Below are 23,019 nucleotides of genomic sequence, written 5' to 3' on the forward strand. Positions count from 1 at the left end.
GGGACTTTGAGCCACCTGATCCAGGCGGAGGTGTCCCTGCCCATGGCAGGGGGTGGAACTGGATGGGCTTTAAGGTCCCTTCCAACTCAAACCATTCTCTGATTCTACCAAGCACAGATCTCCTTCCAAGACAGCCAGTCTAAAGAGCCCAGCAGAAGAAAAACACTATAACACACATGATAGCTTTCACCCTGATGGCTCATTAAAAATAAATAAGCGCTTAGTTTTATTTCTGCAGTAACACATTTTAGCAGACCTTTTATAAAGTATACATACGGATCTAAACCATATTTGCAAAAACTGGATGGGAAGAGCAGTTTGTAGAGCCAAGCACTGCCCGGCTAGCAACCGCTTCCTTCCAGGTTGCCCGTAAAGCCATAGTGTGTCCTCTGTGCTTGCGCATTTAAGTGAGGGGCTTGAATGACGCAGTGACAACTTGTTCCACCAGCCATCCGCACACTGTGCAAGGGCAGATTTGCCCCACTGGCTGAGCAGGGAATTCAATACTCTGGGTTCCCATTAATCTGCACACTGCTTGGAGCCTGCTCAGAATGCTAAACTGTTCCTTTCCTTGTGATTTTTCCTGTGGTGCTTGTGTGGAATGTTTCACAAATACTGAGGAACGTCTTTCCAGTCCCTGTGAAATCAGAGGGTCACGATCCCCATTTTGCGCACACAGAATTGTGATGCAAAGGGATGAATGAAAACATAAATACCCACAGACTGGAGAAGCTCACCTTACAAAACCTGCTTTTGTTTTTCAGACTACAAAGTCCTTTCCTTCTGCCCCTTGACCAGTGGTCACAAGCCAAGGGATATTCGCCTCTCTTCCAACATAGCCAGATTTTCATGTGTTGATGGTTTAATGCTGGACGTGGTGATGCTCGGTAAGTTTTCTTTTTCTTATGATCTGAGCAAAATCCTTTAATGATGCCAGGAATTGCCCAGAGTACGGTGGAAGAGCCCTGCGGTCAGTCTGCCTGAGGCTCCTTGCAGGGCTGGACTAGCCAGCTAGGCTGCGCAGACCCCCCAGGTGCCCTCCCAGAAGAGATGGGCTCTCCCACCTTAGTTTGAGAGGCTCCAGGACCCTCCCAACCTCACTTAATGCAGATAGGATCTCATTTGCCCAGATGAGAGGTGCAGGAAACAGCTGGACACCCCTGCTCTGAGCTGACACCCCCTTCCCTCCAGGGCAGCACATCAGGGCATGTGTGTGCAAAGCAAAAGCATTCCAGTATGGATGTTGCACACCTTTGCTGTGTTGTGTGTCCCTCTCTCCTCACACACCCTTTTTTATCTCTCTTCTTCTTGGCACTGCTGAAAGGAGCCACAGGGCTGCACAACCACCCAGCACCAGCAAAATGGCTCCCACCCCGCCATGCTCTCATTTTCCCTTGGTGTAAAACTGCCAGGGCTGCAGCCAGCTTTAAGTGTTATGTATCTTGTTTGTAGAGCTGAACCCGTGTCTGTGGACTGGTGGCTGGGACAGCTCTGAAAACAAACTAATTCTGTTTTGTTCCCCTTTTTGATAAAAGAAAACACTACCTCTCTGAGATTTACACAGTAGATCAAGCATAAACCTGAATTATCTCCCTCTCCTTTTTTTTTTTTGCAGGAGTAGATGATAGGTAGATCTATCCATCCATCTGCTTTGTTACGCATCACCCAGCTTGGCAGCGTTTCTGTTGCTATTAACCACGTTCACCCCATTGACATTTAAAGGGCCGTTGTGTGATTACTGTCACAGTCTTGTACGTGGATCCTTAAACCAATTCTCGCCTCCTCTTCCCTCTGATGATGGATTTGCTTGTTTATGCCACAGTAATTTCTTTTTCTCGTGCTGCACTTCGGCAAACTGCTTTCACTGTCAAATGTGGTTTTCTCTCCAGCCCTTCCTCGCGGTGCCATGTTACATCTGAGCAGCTCTGGGCAAATTGGAGCTGCCTTGTCTTTCAGCAGTGTTAGCAAAATGAAACAGCCTATGCCTGCGGGAGCTGGATCGCACCAGGGTTGGATCCTCCTGTGTTCAGAGCTGCTGCGGCAGCAGGGCGAAGTGTGGCAGACCCCATTGATGGGGACACTGGCCACCACAGCTGTTTGGTTGCCCCCATGCAGGATGCCCCGTGGGACACATGGGCATTGGCTCCGCCGTGAGGACCACGTGGCAGTCAGGAGCAGGGAGTCAAGTCTTTCCATATCTTTGGGAGCTTCTTTTCCACTTCTTTTGAATGGGGGTTGCAGCTCGTCCATCAGGTCAGTACACACATGGGGAGAATGTGCAAACCAGAGGGTTGCTGCTGCCAGAGCTTTTCCTGATGAGCTGCAAAGGGGAAAAACATTTCAGTGCACCAGGTTCTGAGAGCACTTTAATGTTCCTTTTTTTGGTCTCTCCTGTGTTTTCCAGTTGGCAAGATCTGAAATGCTGAGAGTGGTACCAAGCTCCACTGGATGCTGGTGGGCAGTTTTACCAGAAAGTTGGTCTCTTACATGTCCAGGCATTGAGTTAAATGAGTAAAAGCACTCAGCATGAAACAAAGTTGAGTTGCTGTCCCATGCATCGGTTTGTACTTTGGGTATCTTTGATGTGAAAACTGAAGGCTGAGACCAATGGCATGAGGTTTAACAAGGCCAAATGCCGGTCCTGCACTTGGGGCACAACAACCCTGTGCAGCTACAAACCAGGGGAAGAGTGGCTGGAGAGCTGCACAGAGGAGAAGGACCTGGGGGTGTTGGTTGACAGCGACTGAAAATGAGCCAGCAGTGGCCCAGGTGGCCAAGAAGGCCAATGGCATCTTGGCTTGGATCAGAAACAGTGTGAGCAGCAGGTCCGGGGAGGCGATTCTGCCCGGACTCAGCACTGGTGAGACCGCACCTCGAATCCTGTGTTCAGTTCTGGGCCCCTCACCACAAGAAGGGTGTTGGGGCTCTGGAGGGTCCAGAGAAGTGCAACAAAGCTGGTGAAGTGGCTGGAGAACAAGTCTTACGAGGCGCGGCTGAGGGAACTGGGGTTGTTTAGCCTTGAGAAGAGGAGGCTGAGGGAAGACCTCCTTGCTCTCTACAACTGCCTGAAAGGAGGGTGTGGAGAAGAGGGAGATGGGCTCTTCTCCCCAGTGACAGGGGACAGGACAAGAGGGAATGGCCTCAAGCTGCACCAGGGGAGGGTCAGGCTGGATATCAGGAAAAAAAAATTCACAGAGAGAGTCATTGGGCCCTGGCAGAGGCTGCCCAGGGAGGGGGTGGAGTCACCATCCCTGGATGGATTTAAAAGATGAGATGAAGGTGGATGAGATGCTCAGGGACATGGCCTAGTGGCTGATAGGAATGGTTGGACTCGATGATCCAGGACGTCTTTTCCAGCCTAGTGATTCTGTGAATCTGTGTGAAAACCTGGCTCTGAATGAGCTCCCAGCCTGCTCCCAGCACACACAAACTGCTGCCTTCCTAGGGCCGCTCACACTGAGGGATTTCATCTACCCTCATGAGCAGCACCATCGATGTGCTATGGTTCCTGCTGCCTTGGAAACAGGCTGTGAGTGGGGCTGCCCTCATCAATCTCCACTTGGAAAATTCAGCAAGCAGAGATCAAAATGCAGCATTCCCCTTGGACAGAGAGAGTCGTGGCTGGTCACACAGCAGGCCATATCACCTGGACACCTGAGCCCAAGGCACTTGAGGCACACACATCCATCCCGTAATGGGGCTGCAGTGCTGTGCTGAAAGCTTGGAGATCTCTAGCTTGACCTGAAAAAACAAAGTGAAAATTTCCTGCTCCACAGAACTCGGTTGTTTCTAGAATTACGCCCATCAACATCTCCTCTGTTCCCACAGAGTCCCCTGCCACAGAGAAGGTTGTGGAGGTTTGTGTATCTAACAAATTGCTGTTCAAACCTAATTGCTCATAGAGAAACATCCTTGACCAAATCCAGCTGAGCTGGGAAAAGATATTTTCTCTCTCAGGCGCTTGTCACTGTCCACAGCTGGAGGCTTCTCCCACCAATCTGCCAGCAGGGCAGTTTCTGTGCACAATTCAGATGGAGCCAGCTGGGCTGCTGTCCTCTACTCCAAAGGTGATAAATCTGAGAGCAGCAATCTGATGTGGAGCGCTGCGGTGGACAGGCACGCTGCTGATTGCTGCTGCCTCCCACCTGCCAGGGCCATTCTGGGAGAGGAACTCCTTGTGGCAAAGTTTCTGCCCGATCCAGTGTTGTGTGGCTGTACTTCACTTATTTCTGCTGTAACAGGTATTATTTATCCTCTGGCAGGCAGCATCGAGCTGCCAAGGCCCCAGGTTGGATGGGGCTTGGGCAGCCTGATTTAGTGGGATGTCCCTGCCTATGGCAGGGGGGTTGGAGAAAGATGATCTTTAAGGTCCCTTCCAACCCAGACTATTCTATGACTCTATACCATGGAGCTTGACTAACTTCTTAGGCTCAGACTGGCTGTGCCCAGCCCCGAGCTCCTCTCTGCTGCCTGGCGGCTCAATGCTGTGTGCATGAATTAACACCTGCAGAACAGCATCCTCAAACCTCTTCACAGAGTATAAACAAACCCCAAAGTGGAGTGGCAAGTCCTCCCCGAACTGCCCAAGCAGCACATCTCAGCAAGTTTGCAGATGACACTAAGCTGGGAGGAAGTGTCGACCTGCTGGAGGGTAGGGAGGCTCTGCAAAGGGATCTGAACAGGCTGGACTGCTGGGCCGAGACCAATGGGATGAGGTTTAACAAGACCAAATGCCGGGTCCTGCACTTGGGGCACAACAACCCTATGCAGCGCTACAGACTGGGGGAAGAATGGCTGGAGAGCTGCACAGAAGAGAAGGACCTGGGGGTGCTGGTTGACAGCCGACTGAACATGAGCCAGCAGTGTGCCCAGGTGGCCAAGAAGGCCAATGGCATCTTGGCTTGTATCAGAAATGGGGTCACCAGCAGGTCCAGGGAGGTTATTCTCCCTCTGTACTCGGCACTGGTGAGACCGCACCTCGAATACTGTGTTCAGTTCTGGGCCCCTCACCACAAGAAGGATGTTGAGGCTCTGGAGCGTGTCCAGAGAAGAGCAATAAAGCTGGTGAGGGGGCTGGAGAACAAGTCTTATGAGGAGCGGCTGAGAGAGCTGGGGTTGTTTAGCCTTGAGAAGAGGAGGCTGAGGGGAGACCTTATTACTCTCTACAACTACCTGAAAGGAGGTTGTGGAGAGGAGGGAGCTGGCCTCTTCTCCCAAGTGACAGGGGACAGGACTAGAGGGAATGGCCTGAAGCTCCGTCAGGGGAGGTTCAGGTTGGATATCAGAAAAAAATTCTTCACAGTAAGAGTCATTGGCTACTGGAACAGGCTGCCCAGGGAGGTGGTCGAGTCGCCTTCCCTGGAGGTGTTTAAGGAACGGGTGGATGAAGTACTTAGGGACATGGTTTAGGGAGTGTTAGGAACGGTTGGACTCGATGATCCAATGGGTCCTTTCCAACCTTGTGATTCTGTGATTCTGTGATTCTGTGATCTGCAAGGGTAGCAGTGTCCGTGCCACAAGCTGCTGCAGGATGCTAACACCTTCCACCAACACGGATCTCAGAGATGATGTTTCTTTGCTGTATGTGCGCCTGCAGGACAAGACTCAATGCCAGCAGTTGTTCATCTGGTCCTCCCATGAAGACTGTGTGAGTAGGACAGCTCTGTGGGCTGGCAGTGAGGCGTTTAGTGTGCCTATAGCCATCTGTAACCACAGAAGACCCCTGTCTAGGCATAGAATCATTTGGATTGGAAGGGATCTTAAAGCCCATTCAGTTCCAGCCCCTGCCATGGGCAGGGACACCTCCCACTGGATCAGGGACTCCAAGCCCCGTCCAACCTGGCCTGGAACCCCTCCAGGGATGGGGCAGCCACCACTGCTCTGGGCAACCTGGGCCAGGCCCTCCCCACCCTCTGGGCAGCGCAGAGACAGGTGGTGGCTGGGGCCAGCCCTGAAACCACTGCTGCAGCCCCCCCCTTGCTCTGTGCTCAGGTCGCTGTGCTGTCAAATGCCTTTGCAATACTCAATAGTGCTTGGTCCTTTTCCACCCAGGAACAACCCGTCCCCTTGTGAGCAAAGGCAAGTCATGGCAGCAAACTGGCAGCCAGACGCACGCCTGGAGCTGTGTTCACTGGAATTATCCTAAGGGAACTCCTTCGTCTTGAATTCTGGGGATCAGCACTGACACCCTCTTGCTTTGTAAACCCCACAGCCCCAGCTGTCTGCCATCCTTGGCCAGGCACTGCCACCCCTCGCAGAGCCCCTGCACCCCGGCTGCCTCCCTGCTGCTCCAACGAGCTGTTTCACATGGCCACAGCCATGCAGAAGACACACTTCCAACTCAGGTGCCTTGGACAAGTTTGGTGCCCTTTGCAATCTCCTTCTGTTATATTTCTATAGAATTTGGTCAATTTGCATAATAAACATGCAGTATAAATGTCAAAATCAGCCCCATCCATATCTTATTTTCACTTCAGACTCTAATTGCATCATTTTGACTCTAACTTACCTTTGCAAATAGCTGGAGCCTAGCACACCAGGGCCACCACCTTCCTGGATCCTTGGGGCTGTGCTCCAAGAGTTCAGCATCCATCCTGCAGCCACATCAGAGGTCCTGCCTTTCCTGCAGATGCAATTAGCGGCTCTGCCACTGCTGCCCAGCACAAATGGACCCAAGAAGGAGAGAAAAACACACGTTGAGCAAGAGACAGACCTGCATGGCAGCCCCGGGGAGGCAGATGGCCTTTCTGCATGCTGAGAGGGAAGCTGAGGTGGAACAGCCAGGGCTCTGGCTCTCAGTTACAGAGCTCTGCTGCAGGTCTGGGTTCCTGGTGCTGCCCTTCTCTCTCTTTGGTGTGCTCAGTTTCTCGTGAAGTGCCATGAGAATGGATACACTCAGGGTGCTTTTGCAGTTGCAGGGTGAGGGGTGAGGAGAGCCAGCTCCAAAACTCTGGTCTCTTCCAGATTTATCCATCTACTCCATTCCTCCTCCTGTTGAGGTGTGGGGAAACCATCTAAACCCTAAAACCTTCCTGCTGCTCTCTGCCCTGGCCCCACCGACTGCATTTGTTGCCTCCTGTGAGGCACATTTGGGGCTTATATTTAAAGGTTTCAGAGTCCCTAAAGCACCACTTTTCATTTAATTCTGCAAACGCAAATGAGGATTTGCAGGAAACCATTTGATTCACAGGTTCCTCCTTTATTTTGGCAGACAGCATCAGTTAAATGCCTGCTTATTTCTGCTTTGTGAGAACAATATAAACCACTTAAGTACACATGCAAGATAGACTGATTCATAAGTGCTTATGAGCTGTTTGATTTACTGAGGCATTTTTATCTTTGCTGAGTATCTTACAAAGTCATTTATTATTTAGCAGTAAATTAAAGCAAAGGGTCCATGGTTTTCAACAACAGAAATTAATATCCCTGCACTCCTTTGTACCATATGTATCTAGAATTTACAGCACTGAAATCAGCCAGATAGAGCTGCTAGACAATCCGTTTCCCCATCTCCCTTGTTACCTCTCAATTACTGCTACACGGGGGGAATGAAAAACTGACTCGCAGGAGAGACGCTCATGTCGGTGAAGGATAGTTTAGATTAAAAAGTCCAGGTTTTGTGGCTCTCGTGAGATGCCATTTGCTTCCCATTTTGCCCTCCTGCGCATGTCACTTATGGATAATATAGTGAACATGCTGCAATCTTGCCTTGAGATCACAGATTTTTAATCTCACTGGTTCTGTGTTCAGGGTTAACTACTACTACTACTATTATTATTAATTCCACCCATAAGATTGGCAAACACGCTGTGGGGTGCCTTGTCCCCCGTCCCCCCCACTTGCAGTGGAGCGGTGGCCACAGTACCTGCAGACCTGGAGCGAGCAGTTGCTCTCCTTAGACACAAGTGACAGTGAGGAAAAAGCTCTTCCCCCTGAGGCTCCATGGACCTTTGAAGTCCAGGGGTGATATTAGGAACAAGGGTGGGGGTGTCGCAGTAAAGAAAAATACATCCTTTGAGTTGGCAACCGCTTCCTTTCGGTCTGGGCCAGTTCGACGCCAGCAGCCTCGTGTCGTGTTCAAGTGCAATAACATGGGCAGAAAGTTTTATGGGCTGTGTCAGGCTCTGGATGACACAAAGAAGCTAATAATTTATAGCTGTCTCATGTACTACAAAGGCAAAACATGTCCTTCTTGGATGTAGCTCTGCAAGCTGCAGGGATAAATCAGCTCCATCAGGGAGCAAATAGGAGAAAAGCAGAAAAATGACCCCAAACTTTCTGCTTGACTTCTCTAGGAGGAGAGCGCAGAGGCCCTGCAACTGCCCTCCTGGCATGGGTCGCATCCCAGCCAGCACATACAGGGCTGTGCTGGGGTTTCTGAGCTCTGTCTGCAGGCATTGTGATGTGATCCACTGCCTCCCAGACAGCCAGCATGTGAACTCCAACTTCTCTTTGCACTGCCTTTGTCCGTGCCCACGTGAGCCCCCCTGGGCTGCAGGGTGAAAAGATTTTGCATCTCTGAGCTGGGGATGGATTGGATCTGAGTCCCAGGAGCCATGTGGAGTGGTTGGGAGCTGGGGGGCGCTTACCAGTCCCTCCTTATGCTCACCAGTGACATACCTACACAGCAAGGTCATGATGCCTGGGACCTTCCACAGGGTCAGCATTTGTGCCTTTGGCCAACAAATCCACCTTACTGAGTAATCCCAGGAAATCCAGCACTACCGTAGGTGCTGCCAGCTGGGAATGGCACCCATGGGCACTACAGAAACTTCCCCCTTCTCTGAGCACCACCTCAACCCACAGAGCCATCTCCATAGTGGAGCAGCACAAACTGCCCTCCCAGCACCTACCAGAGGTGTTTCACCACACCAGCGACTGGCGCGTCCGCACGCCAGGACCAGAGCTGCTCTTGCACAATGCTCTTCGATGTTCTGCTGCAAGAACTAGACTCCCCAATCTGGTGATCGTGCAGCATTGGGTGGGATGGGTCAAGCCATCACCTTATTTTCACTCTACTCACTTGCCGTGGTTCCCTAGGCAGCCGCTGGCTGGACTGCTGCCGAATTGTACAGGTGCCCTTTGATTTCTTAGCTAAATTAAGAGTCATCTGTGAATCAGATACAAAGTAGGAAAGACATCAGGAAATTCAGCCTTAACAAATCATGCTTTTCCCTTCTCTTCTTCTCTACATGAAGAAATTTCCAAGGAGAAACCATGGCAGTATTATTTGTCTTTGTTTTGGGGAAGAAAGCTGATTAAAAGCAAACATAAAGCAAGAGCTATGGGGTGTCAGAGGCTTCCTTGCAGGAGTTCAAAAGGAAAAAGGAATAAAAATCTGGAAGCTTTAGAGCAAGACATCTAAACTTTGAAGATCACATCAGTTATGGATGAAGTAAAACACGCAATAATTAGCACTGAAAGCTACAATATCTGAAGAGATGAAGAAAACTGACTTCTTTGTGCTCACCAAGTCCTTCCAAGGATGTTCATGCCAGGCTGGGTTTATGGTCCAGACACGTCACCAGCAGTGTGTGTATCATGGCTGAGCTGCACTGACTGGGAGAAGGGTTATCGTTGGGAAACTCACTGCTATTTCCATTGCTCAGGACCACAGCACACCCTCAGAGCAAGGATGGGGACAGCAGCGCTCTGCAATTTCCCCTCAGGGCCTCCACAAAGCCCTGAGACAACGTGACCTGGAGGTGGAGATAAGGGGGGAGAACAAAACTCCTCCATGAGCACTGGAAAGCACCTGAAGCTTATCTCCTCTCCTCTGTGCCTGCCAGTTGAAGATTACAGGCTTTTATTTAGTTCTTCCCACTGGCAAGGAAAAAGAGAAATAGGGAGAAAAAAATCCTGCATGCAAAACATGAGCCTCAAATAAGTATCACAGCTATGTTATCCCATTAAAAAAGCATTTATCTTCAAGCTTTGAATACTTTGGGCCTTATGATACTGGGCTCTGACTGTAGTGAGCAATGGGAATGTACATCTGCCAGCTGCTCTTGGCTCCTGCCTCCTTGGCAAACCATCTCCTCTTAGTGCAGAATATTTTTCAGCAGAGCCACTTGGCTTCAGACCTGCCCAGGAGTTAATTTGCTTGATAATCAACAATTAAATTAGGAACCTCTGTAGATGAGGGACCACGGGCACGGTCCCAGCTCTTCAAGGGTTTTACCTTCTCCTTTGGAGTTGGGTCAGGCTCCCCTGGCTCTGCTCCTCTTCCCTTGGAGTGGGGAATAGGGCCGATTTCTATCCTAGTTCTTCAGAAAAGGGGTGGCTGGACCATTGTGCTCTGATAGTCCTCTGAGGGCAGTGAATTGACTGAATCTCCAGCAGATGAATGGGAAGGAACCGCTTCCCTGTATGCACACACACACACACGGGCAGCATTGAGGATGTTCAGTGAGAAGAAAAAAAACCGAGGCAGATTCCTATCAAATAATGTGCTCCTGTATAGGCGATTCTCAGTAGCGCAGAGGCTGAGCTGGGCTCTGTGGCAATTGGAGAGGGAAGTTCAGAGGTGAGGAGGTTAAGAAAAGCTGTAAACTGTGTTTGCATAGCAACAAAGTCAACCAGGTTTGGGATTTTCTGTGGAGGAGATAACATTAGTGCAGGCACCGAGCGTCACGCTCCAGCCCCAAGAGCCACTCTGCCGGCGGGCAGTGCTGAGGGACGGGTTGTGCTGGGGGGCTGCACTGGCTCAGGTTCTACAAACTGGATTTGTGGGTTCAGAGCAGCATCATCCGTTGTCCTCAGTGTGGTGACAAGACCAGGCAGCATCTCACTCATCTGAATCTCAATCTCAACGGGTATAAACAGGAGAGAGGGCAATTTAGACTAGACATAAGGAAGAATTTCTTCACGATGAGGGTGGTGAGGCACTGGCCCAGGTTGCCCAGGGAAGCTGTGGCTGCCCCATCCCTGGAGGTGTTCCAGGTGTTGGATGGGCCTTGGGCAGCCTGAGCCAGTGGGAGGTGTCCCTGCCCATTGCCGGGGAGGGGTTGGAACTGGATGATCTTTAAGGTACTTTCCAACCCAAACAATTCTATGATTCTATGATCAAGAGTAATCCATCTCCATGGAGTTGGACACATCCTAGCTGCTCCAGTCTCAACATCCTCCACTCTTCACAGATGCCTCTTAAGCTGCTTCTTGTTTTCACCCTTTTGCTCAATTCGAGCAGATCGAGGCAGATCCAGGCTAGCCCCTCCTGCCAAAACTTGTCGTTACTTTAGATGGGAAAGATGAGAGAAACTCTCATGACTGATATCTCCAGCAGCAGGTTTCAAAACCCATCCTTACTCAGGAGTGCAGGTGTGCTGGATGCTGGAGGAGCAGGAAGAAAGGGGATAGTAGTCCTGGACTCTTTGATGACTCCTGCTGTGTGCCTCAGATTAGCAAAGGTATTGTTCCTTTTTCCCTTAGCACAAGGGAGGATGAGCCACTTTCCCCCCTCTTTTAGTCTTAGGTTAAAAGGAACAAATCAGAGGGGCATGGGGGGTCGAGGCCACGCAACCCTACAGTAGTGGCAGGGACACTGTCTGCAAGGTCCTGCCTGGTGCCTGCAGCAAGGGCATGGTTTCTCCAAGGAAGTGTCATCGCTCCAGGGATGGGGACCCCCAGGAATAGCTGCACCTTGCTTTTTACCTCCTAAGCAGCCACCCCCCTGGTAGCTCTAAGTGTCCTCATTGCCACTAGATGTCAGTGAAGACTGGAGCTTTGTGTGGAGGGGCTGATCCTGGCAGCGGTGCTGGGGACGCAAAAGAGGGGTCTTGGGTACGGGCATCCCACTGCAGCACTCCCTGCAAGGGTTGGGGGCACCTGGGGTGACCTGCCACCAGGTGCAGGTTCAGAGGTTCCCCTCGCATCTTCCAAACCGCCAAACCTTGTGGCCAAGGGTATCGGGAGTCCAGATTTCTCATCCCCGACGCGAAGCAGACAGCATCCTTCAGCCGAGCTCCTCGTTAGGCAATAACTGTGTGAAAACAGCAAGGGAGATAAATCAGGCAGTTTCTCCGAAGGATGTGCTACAGGCAGATTGTTAGTGTGCAGGGAGGGGTGGGATGCAGGGTTACTGCATGGGCTGTCCTGCGGGTGGCTGTGGGGCAGGCTGTGGGGTCAGCTGTGCCTTCTGTGGGCTCTGCACCTGTCCCCAAAGCCCTGTTATTGGCAAGAAAGTCTCAGGTGTTTATCATCACCTTAAAAGCACCCTCCCCTGCCCAAATCAGCCGTTTGACATAGAACCATAGAATAGTTTGGGTTGGAAAGGACCTTAAAGCCCATGAAGTTCCAACCCCTTCCATGGGCACCTCCCACTGGATCAGGCTGCCCAAGCCCCATCCAACCTGGCCTGGAACACCTCCAGGGATGGGGCAGCCACAGCTTCCCTGGGCAACCTGGGCCAAGGCCTCCCCACCCTCATGGTGAAGAAATTCTTCCTAATTTCTAGTCTAAATCTGCCCCTCTCCAGTTTATACCCATTGCCCCTCATCCTACCCCCACAAGCCTTTATAAACAGCCCCTCCCCAGCTTTCCTGGAGCCCCTTCATGTACTGGAGAGTCACTCTAAGGTCTCCTTGGAGCCTTCTCTTCTCCAGGCTGAACAACCCCAACTCTCTCAGCCTGTCCTCGTATGGAAGATGCTTCAGCCCTTGGATCATCTTTGTAGCTTCCTCTGGACCCATTTCAACAGCTCCATCTCCTTCTTATGTGAGGATTGCAGAACTGGACGCAACACTCCAGATGAGGTCTCACAAGAGAGGAAGAGAGGGGCAGAATCCCCTCCCTCCCTGCTGGCCACACTGCTTTTGATGCAGCCCAGGACACGTTTGTTTATGGGCTGCGAGCGCACGTTGCTGGCTCATGTCGAGTTTCTCCTCCGCCAGCACCCCAAGTCCTTCTCTACAGGGCTGCTCTCCATCACATCATCCCCCATCCTGTACTGAAATCAGAGATTGCCCCAACCCAAGTGTAGGACTTTGCACTGTCCTTATTGAACCTCATGAGGTTCTCACAGCCCCACTTCATCCCCCTAAAGGCATCCCCCTGTTCCCTGAGTCTCCCAGATCCTTGGTTTTCACATTGGTAATACTGTGAGCAGGGCACAGGGCAGCCCCCGCTCCTCCGACAGAGCTGAAGCTGCATCCTCCATCTTGGGGGGCCCAGACTTTGCTGCTGCCCCCAACTGCGATGCCACATGGGAGCAGCTCCTCTCTTCAGCAACCTGGCCTCACTTACAGCATCAAACATAACAGATAAATACTGAATGTCTTATTTCCATGGAAAGTGAAGAGTAGTGATGTTACTGAGCCAAGCGAAACAATTTGATTTTTCACTTACTGAATTATGACACACTGGCTTCAACCTCCAAATCAAAAGCAGTTTCCTACCACCAGTGGACGATTATTTAGACAGTTTGAAATAAATCCCCAGCTTCCCCCACTGAAACAAAATCAAGACCAAGCCTTTTTTCTGCAAATATCTCCTGGATTCACCATATTCTATTAAAAAAACATGCTTTACATCAAATTCTCGAGTATCTCTAGTTGTGACTGAAGGGTCACAGATACTATGATAAATAGTACAGGAGGGTAAAACCCCCGCCCCGCTGCCAACCTTCCCTGCTACATATCTGGGGTTCCCTTTGTCTTCCGCGTCCCAGTCCCATCACCCAGCCTGTCCGTGCCCCATCCCTCAAACACAAACAGTACTATTTACAATCCTATTTCTGTTCTTACAAATACCTTCCCAATATTCAGAGCTGCAGAGGAGCAGTCCCAGCTCTGCCAGGACCCACGTCCAGAAACCAACCTGAAGTCCATATTGATTAAGAGATTCTTGATTTTTACTACAGAAGAGTATGTGGGTTGGCTTTGGGGGAGTTGGTGTTCTTTCTTTCTTTTGGCTTGGGGTTTTGAGTTATTTTTAAATGGTCTGTTTGATCAAGATGTTCTGGTGGAAAAGGATTGCCCTGTGCCCACCAGGAGTGGATGGGGATTGTGTTGTTGGACTGGAATAATCTATAACAACCTGAGGCACATGAGGCAGGAAGCTCTGCCGGATTTCCCGAGGATTTTAGCCAGCATGTTTAGGGATGCTAGGGTCTCAGTGCAGAGCTCAGCAGCTCTGCAGTCCAGGCTGGCAGAGAAAAGCCAGCACCAAGCAGCTTTGCCACATCTATGGCAAGCCCAGAGATGCTCATGAAGATGCTGTAAATAATAGTGAGATTTACAGTGAATTAACCCCGTCGAGACACCCTCTGGAGATGCAGGGGCTGGAGGGGGCTCCAAGGAGGACGCATTTGCCAAGCCCCGGGGGACAAATCATTTCAGGTGGGCCCCATGGTGACACTGCTTCTCGCTGTCCCGGTGGGTACAGAGCACGGTCATCCAGGCACCTGCCCTGCCAGCAGCAGTCAGAGCAGCCCTGTCGCCACTGCCTGCAGACTGCACAAAGCACCCATGGAATAACATCTTCGTCTTCATCAGGTCCTGCAGTCCTGCTCCTGGGCTTGAGTCGCACCCATTAAAACCCAGCCACTACCACCAAACCCACAGAGCCGCCACCACCAAACCCACAGAGCCGCCACCCACCAAACCCACGGAGCCTGGAAAGGCTGGGGTCTGCCTCTTAATTGCATGCGAGAAAACATTTAACAGTTATCAGACTTCTTGAAGCCTTCTGAAGGGAATTAAAGCTAACTAAGTTGCTCACCTTCATATTAAGTTCAGTACAAATAAACCTCCAGCTGTTGGATTATCAGTGCCAGAGGGCAAAGAGCAGTGGCTGTTAGAATTTATTTCTTTCTGGGTTTGGTTCCCCCCACCTCTATTTTATTTTTTTTTTATCCTTGCCATCCAGGGCAAGAGACCATCAAACCAGCCTGGATATTCTCCAAGATAGTCCCACCTTAGAGACTGGGTTCTTTTTTGTCATGGAAATAAAGGACAAATGAAAAGAAACCCAAACCAAAGCCTAATTCCGACTCACTATGGTACCTTTTATCCTCGTGAGAGTCCCAATGCAGATCTTGTTTTTCATATAATATTGGACAAAGAAGCTACCTGGCAAATAAAGAGATGCTCTCTCTCCCCCATCTGCGTGTAGGTTTGCTCTGCACAGTTGAACTTCTACATTGCACGAGGGAGGTGAGCCCAAAACCGAGAATAAACAGCCAAGTACTGCCTGCAAAAGGGAGTTGGAAATGAAGAATTAGTTTGGCTTAATGACCAAACCCTCTGCGGATGGCACCAAAGTGTGGTTTGAGAGAGCCGTGACCCAGAGCACCATTGCATGCCTGCTCTGGGTACGTGCCCTGGAAGCACTTGCCGGTAGCCCAGCCTGACTGATGAGCGATGCAGACAAAGCAGGCAGGACCAGCATGAAGGCAGCCAAGGGAGACTTCCTTTGCTACGGTAGTTGAATAAATGTGAGGAGCCTTCATTTCTTCTCTCCCAGTGACTCCAGGTACAAGCCGATAGCTTGTGCCTCTGTTTTCCCCGACTGCACAAAATCACATTCTCTTTTCTACAGTTCACGATTTGATACCAACTTGCAAATCTGCCTATTTTTATATGTATATATACACAGTCATACGTGTGTATATATATACACACCCACACGCGTACTGTTTGCAGTGGGAGAAATAAGAATTTCTGGCTAAGACGCAGGACAACCCCCCTCCCTACAGACGTGCTGAGGAGGGGTCACAGCATCACAGCCCATTCCTGTGTTTGCGGAGTTAATCATAGAATCACAGAATGGTTTGGGTTGGAAAAGACCTCAAAGCACATCCACTTCCACCCTCTGGATCACACCTCCCACCTGGATCAGGGGCTCCAAGCCCCATCCAACCTGGCCTTGAACCCCTCCAGAGATGGGGCATCCTTGACTCTCTGGGCAACCTGTGCCAGGGACTTCCCACCCTCACAATAAAACATTTCTCCCTAATATCTCATCTCAATCTCCCCTCTTTCAGCTTAAAACCATTCCTCCTTGTCCTATCCCTGCACTCCCTGATCCAGAGCCTCTCTCAGCTTTTCTGGAGCCCCTTTCAGTACTGGAAACTTCTCTAAGGTCTCCCTGCAGCCTTCTCCAGGCTGAACAACACCAAACACTCTCAGCCTGTCCATCATATAGGACGTGCTCCAGCCCTTAGATGATCTCTGTGGCCTCTTCTGGGCTCATTCCAACAGATCTGTGTCTTCACTGTGCTGAGGCCTGTAGAACTGGACACAAGGCTCACGGTGACATCTCACCAGACTGGAGGAGAGGTTCAGAGTCCCCTCCCTCAACCTAGTGGTCGCACTTCTCATGTAGCTAAGGATAAAGTTGGCTTTTGGGCTGCAAGCACACATTGTCCCGTTAAATGGCATAGTTAAACTCAAGCAGAAGCAAGACCAAATAGCCAGAAAAGCAGCTGAGTGGGATAAGCTGAGTGCTGGATCTGATTGGGATCGCAGCAGCTCCCAGGGGGTTCCAGCAGCTGGGTTGGAAGCAGATGTTTTGCAGTGCAGCAACAGATGCTGCATTTCTGCTCTGTTCGTGTGCAGGCAGTAAAATACTGGACGCCAACTGGAGCCACTTTAGCTGGGATTTTTATGGTTTTTCTGAGAGGGGTTTTGATGAGGTAGAAGCATTAAGCAGAGCTTCTCAACCTCACCAGTGTTTGTAAAGCCGTGGTGCTGGAAGGTCAGGTTTAAACCCTTCTCCAGTTCACCCCCAGCCTCACTGCAGAGCACTGGGAACAGCAACCATCACCTGCCATGCCGATACGATAGTCAGCTTCCTCCTGCTGATTGATAATCTCAGGCCAAACATTAAGCATGTAGGGGGGATGAAGAGGTGGTTTGCTGCCAACCAGGCAAGAAGGGGTGGAGTGCAGCAGGACAGGGAGATCAGGAAAGCATTTGACATGCCCAAAGCATCCTGGCTGAGCGGTGCCTTGTCGCCTCATGCCCTTCAAGACCACTCTTCACAAGGAAGGAAGATTTCAGGAAGCTGTGCGCACACCAGTGAGGGCTTTTATACCTTTGGACCCAAGATCTGGGGAGGTGGTGGCTTTTGTAGGGTCTTGGGGAGATGCAGGCCTCCCCAGGCTCAGAGCAGGGAAGGCTTGCCAGAAAGTGTCACCCACAGCAGGGTTTGCACTGACAGAGCTGCAGATTTCATAGCCAGCAGGAGGCAAGCAAGCCTGCCCAGCAGGCAGCGGCTTGTTTGCCTGTACCGCTGCAAATCCTCTCTGCCTGTGCATCAGCAAGATACCAGCAACAAAGGCGGCAGCTGAGCAAATACGATCACTATGTGCCATTATTAATTGGATAAATCTCATATATTTTGATGCTTGCAGAGCTCTTTCAGGAACTTTCAGCAGCTGAGAGGTTGCTCCTTCCTGCCTAACTGCCCTGGGAGCACTCTGGGTTGCTCAGTGGCTGTGGGTGCTGTGAGTTGTGTGGGGACCTCACTGCACGGTCACTTGGCGCATAAAGTCCTGCTGTGCACATGTGCATAAACACAAAGGCTTGTGGCACAGAGAGGGCATGAGGGGACATGAGTAATTGCCTGAGGACACAGGATGCCCACAACTCCTGCTCACTGTGGCTTCACAGGCCTGAATGCAAAGGCTGCAGCTTGCTGTCCCCTTGCCATGTCCCGTGTCCCCCAGCTGCTATCCCAAAGGGCTATTCCAGCTGCTTTTCATACTGCTCTCTGCTAATGCCCCTGTTTGCCCAAGATGTTTTCCCAAACACCAGCCTAAAAGAGAGGTGTGAAGACAGTCAGGGCAAATATATTTGGAAAAGGCATAGGTAAATACTTACAGCCCCAAGCGTTTGCTCTGGACTAGACAGCCAGCATCAGCCCTGCCTTTGTCCCCCAACACCCTCCTGCTCTTCTCCCTGCATCTCTCTAGCTCCTGAGAACCAAAATCTGGCTGTGCCAGAGAAAAAAACCCTCCAAAACATTCACATGACAGGCCAAACCCCACAACATGGTCTGGGCTTGATGCTGCCTCTGCCCAAATGCCCCACAGCATCTCAGGGGTCAGCAGGCAGGAGCACTGCTGGATTTCCCAGCCGTAAGGGGACATCAGACAGCTGAAGAGTCAAGAGCAGCACTCAAATTAAGCAGAAAAGGAGGCATTCATTAAGCTTCACTTGCTGGAAAGGTCACGCACATGGCATCTTTATGCTCAGATAATGATCCACAAGGGTCAGCGCTCCCCACCCCAGCCCCACAGGCTGATGGCAAATAAAACCCTTCGTGTTGTTAGCACTGCATCACTGAGGGCAAAGCTATCAACCAATTTTCCTCTTACAGAACCTTGGGAAAAGGCGAGGGGAGGGGTGAGTAATTTTAACCCCAGCACAAGCAAGGAGAGGGTTGGCAGCTGAAGGAGGGTGACAGAGCAAAGGAGGGAGGCAGAGCCTTGTCAGAGCATCTTCACTGGCACCCCAAAGTACTGTGATTGCTAAGGATAACACACTGGGAAGGGAGCACAGGTGGCCTGAGGCTGAGATCACCCTGGGTCCAGCAGAGGGGTGGGCTGGCTGGATGCAGTGGGAGCATCACTCCAGAGCTTTAACAGAGGGATTCCTACCAGGGAGAAGAGGATTCACCCCATGGCTGACTTCTTACTAGGCCTTTCCACATTTCTACTTTCCAAACAGCTGCTTTCTTGCGTGCAAACAACACTCCCGCCTCCCTGCTGCTGCAGAGGGTGGGCATGTCACAAACCCCAGACCTACCACCTCCTACAGCCCAAGAAAGAAGCTGACCCAGCCAGGCTTCAGGGCTTGCTTCACCCTGGGATAAAACACTCATCCACGGATCCCCAGAATCGGTGGGAACTGACCTGCAAAGTGTGAGTTAAGACAACCGTGGCTCAAAAGCCTTTGCTGTAGCCACCAAGATGTCAAGCCCAGGCTCCTCTCCCACTGCTGCTATTCAGCCTGACAACGTCTTTTTGATTAAATTCTCCAGGTGACATGCAACTCTCAGGCTGTAAATGGGGCACTTCATCTCAGCCTTCCCCTCCTCCACACCACTCACCTCTGAGGATGTGTGCTCCCTTCTCCGCTTGGATCCACGTAGTCAGTAGATGTTTCTCCTCTCCTCAGCTGCCAGACAAGGGTGGCAGGGCCTGCAAGGAGGCTCAGCGGTATCCTGCGTTTATTAGAGGGTGGCAATAGGCCAGAATTGCTTTGTATGAGCACTCTAGGATGGATGGTACAGGAAAAAGAGACCAACCAGGGCTGGTGGCAGGTCCTGCCTCCTCCTGTGTGATGGCCCATAGTTTGGGTTGGAAGGGACCTCAAAGCCAATCCAGTTCCAACCCCTGCCAATGGCAGGGACATTTCCCACTGGATCAGGGGCTCCAAGCCCCATCCAACCTGGCCTGGAACACCTCCAGGGATTGGGCAGCCACAGCTTCCCTGGACAACCCGTGCCAGTGTCTCACCACTCTCATGGTGAAGAAATTCTTCCTTATGTCCAATCTAAATCTGCCTCTCTCCAGTTTGTACCCATTGCTCCTCATCCTATCCCCAAAAGCCTTTATGAACAGCTCCTCCCCAGCTTCCTGGAGCCCCTTCAGGTACTGGAAGGTCGCTACAAGGTCTCCTTGGAGCCTTCTCATCTCCAGGCTGAACAACCCCAACTCTCTCAGCCTGTCCTTGTATGGGAGGTGCTCCAGCCCTTGGATCATCTTTGAAGCCTCCTCTGGACCCGTTCCAACAGCTCCATCTCCTTCTTATGTTGAGGATTCCAGAACTGGACACAATCCTCCAAATGAGGTCTCACAAGAGAGGAATAGAGGGGCAGAATCACTTCCCTCACCCTGGTGGCCAGGATACGATTGGCCTTCTGGGCTGCGAGCGCACGTTGCCGGCTTCGTTAGTCAGGCCAGCCCCAGTGGCACATGGCTTTTGTCTTTGCCTCAGGTTTGTGTGCAAAGAAAGCAAAGCACGAGCTTGCTTTACCTTCAGATACACATCTCCGTCACTGGTGGGGCTGACTTGAGCATGCAAACCCTCTGAGCTACTTGGCGTGTGCCTTGCCCCTGTGGAGCCGAGCAGTGTCCCCCGGGAGATGGAGCACATCTCACCCAGGCCGGAGAAATTCATGCCAATACCCACTGTAACAGCTCCCTTAAGCTCTGTCTCAGGGGCTTATCTGGGCAAGATGTGTTTAAACACAAACAGGACAAAAGGATAGGGGTAGACAGGTTGGGGACCACGACAGGGGATGTGGGGATCGGCTTGTTCCGCACCATCCTCGCTGACCACAGGGACAGGCGGACCAGGGCTGGGAGTCCCCCGACATCTTCCCTGACGAAAGCATGGAGGTGGCTGCAGAGCTGCTGGGCAAGGGGTGTGTCTGACCCTGGCCTAAAAATGTCAGTCAAGGTTCTCCTTCCCGTGACAAATGTGCTGGGGTTTGATGCTAGAAACCTGGGATGGGAACTCAACAAAATCTCCAAATACAGACTCAGCAACTGAATTGTCAAAAAGATGCTTAACCTTTGATCATCCCCTGTTTCGAGATATAATTTATGTACTTTTTATCATAGAGAAAATAGAAAATCCTTTGTTATAAACAGCTGCCATGTGGCCCAGACCAGCAGCAAGGGCAAACACAGTTCAGAAGCCCTGGGGAATGAGGCTAGGACTGGCTGCTACACTGGAGTGAGAATCATCCAACTTCTCCAGCAGCACCAACCTGCTGTATCCCGCCTGGAGCCAGTGTGCAGAGTCACTGTGATGAGCCTCATCTTGCTAATAAAGTAATTGAACACCATTGGTTGCCCTACTCGGATCACAGCCAAGATCCATCACATAAACGTCATCCAACAAGAGATTTATTTGTTAATTTGGGGAGAGGGAGGTGTAAAGTCCTTGCAAGGCCCAGTTCAGCTCAAATTTATGCTGGGCTGTTCCTGTGAAACACAGCCCTGGAGCTCATGGGGGTTTGCACGAAGTGAACTGCCATCAGAGGTCCTGTTCCAGACCTGAACCTGTCCCAGGAAGGTTTGGGCTCCTACTGAACTGCGGAAGCTGGTTTCTTCAAGAAAGACAGAGCACTTAAAAGAGGCTGGTTAAGGCAATATCTCAGTGCGCATCTTCCAGCTCTAATTAACAGGATTTGCACCCTCATTACCCAACTGGTGGGGAACAGCTTGGCCACTCCTAAGGGAAAACAGTGAGAAAGCAGAAAGAGAAAAATGCCCATAATGTAACTTTGCTAATAAAAGACATGACAAGGATAATAAACATGACTTTTCCTTGGCCGTCCTTCCCTTTTTAGAAACCACCCCTTACTCTAAAGCAGCAGGTGATTTTTTTTTTTTTCCTCTTCCCAATACCAAGCAGATCTGACTGCCTGGCACAGCTTCTCTTTTACCCCACCTTGGTGCAAAGTATATGGGTTTGATCTTGGGTGCTAGATCCTCATGAAGATGGAAATCTGTGAGCATATGGGCAGACAGCTGCTGCTCCTCACCGAGCCACTGAGGCTAAAGTGGAACTGCTCTGATCCTTTTTTTTTTGGGGGGGGGGGCGGATTTAGAAAGGTTTGTTTGGTTTTCAAGTGGCATCCTCTGGACCAGGCTCCAAATGCTTTAGATTTTGATGTTGTGTATTATTTTGTCCCAGATGCTATCAAGTTAAAACCAGTGAGTTTGGGATCCAGAAGCGTAATCCCACGTCCCTAGGCTGCAATGAGAAGTAAAGGGATCCACCCTGGGGGGAAAATTCCTGTGTTCATACACAAACAATATGAAAAACACAAGTTTTATTTGTACATGAGAAAAATCCCATGTTTCTGCCCCTGGGAGGGATTTATTGGTGGTGGGGGCCAGCATCCTAGGGACATCAGGTCTCAGGGTTCCTGGGGAAGCTGCTGCCTGGGATGGGCCACAAAACCTCCGAGATAGCAAACCTGCCACCCTTGGCTGAGTTTTCCAGGCATTAATGAAGACATACGGGGTATTTTTGTAGAAATAAAGCCATTCGTGAGCAAGGTGCAGATGGAGCGAGGGGCCACCCATCCATAATAACTGCAGCAAACTCCTCTCAGTAGCTCAGCTTTCGCACAGCCCCTGTTCCCCAAGCACCCTGGCTTTCCTCCACGTCTGCCTTACATGGACAAATCCCCCCTCTCACCCCGGCACGGTCGAGGCTGCAGCAGAACTGTACACTAAATACATCTGAAAAATCAGTCCTGGTCTTCTTTGCCCTTTATCAAAGCACAGGCAGCTCCGCAGGCAAACCCTGCGTGGAGGGAGGAGGGCAGCCAGGCAAAACCCACTCAGATGCTGCAGCTGTGGGTCCCCGGCTCCTCTCATCCTCCACCTCGCCATTGATGCTGAGACCAAAGACAAAACCTGCCCGAGACCATTTTTCTTTCCTTGTTTTTATCTTTCATATTCTTTGCACAGTGCTTCTGTCTGACGATACGCTAACACTGCCACCAAATTGAAGCTGGAAGATTAGAGCAATCAAATCCATTTCCACAGGATACATTTAACTGGACAGGTTTGGCTTTAAACCTAAGTACCCTTCTGGGGATTCATTACCAAAATCCACCCGCTTCCCATTTGTTTCTAATGGGAGGGAAGATGAGTTTTGAATAATTAAAAGCCAGCCTTTCTCTGCCTGCCTGCCACTGGATGGAGAAAAATGTTGTGCAGCTGCTCTGCCTGCTCGCCTCTGCCCCAGGAGCTGAGCAGAGCACCGTGTAGTTGTCCAACAAAACCCCAAACCCTTCACAAACTCTACAAATGCCCCAAACTATTTACGGAATCACAGAATGGTTTGGGCTGGAAGGAACCTTCATAGGTTCCATCCAGCTCAACCCCCTGCAGGGGCATCTTCAGCTCCATCAGATTGCTCAGAGCCCTGTCCAACCTGACCCTAAATGTTTCCAGGATAGGGCATCCACCACCTCTCTGGGCAACCTGGGCCAGAGTCTTACCACCCTCAACACAAAACATTTCTTCCTTATATCTGTCTGAATCTC

General features: G+C 50.8%; 1 long non-coding RNA gene across 2 annotated transcripts; it reads left to right on the top strand.

Moving 5' to 3' along the window:
- Positions 1–143: 143 nt before the first annotated feature.
- On the top strand, positions 144–6,394 carry LOC128854004 (uncharacterized). 2 transcript variants are annotated; one of them, XR_008452877.1, is made up of 3 exons: positions 144–2,253; positions 5,498–5,647; positions 6,052–6,394. It is a non-coding gene; the product is annotated as an uncharacterized LOC128854004 (long non-coding RNA). The 2 variants fall into 2 exon arrangements; XR_008452878.1 differs by having other exon boundaries at positions 5,503–5,647.
- The last annotated feature ends 16,625 nt before the right edge of the window (positions 6,395–23,019 follow it).

This window comes from Cuculus canorus, chromosome 18 (genome assembly GCF_017976375.1).
Source record: "Cuculus canorus isolate bCucCan1 chromosome 18, bCucCan1.pri, whole genome shotgun sequence".
In the NCBI taxonomy this organism is placed as follows: Eukaryota; Metazoa; Chordata; class Aves; order Cuculiformes; family Cuculidae; genus Cuculus; species Cuculus canorus.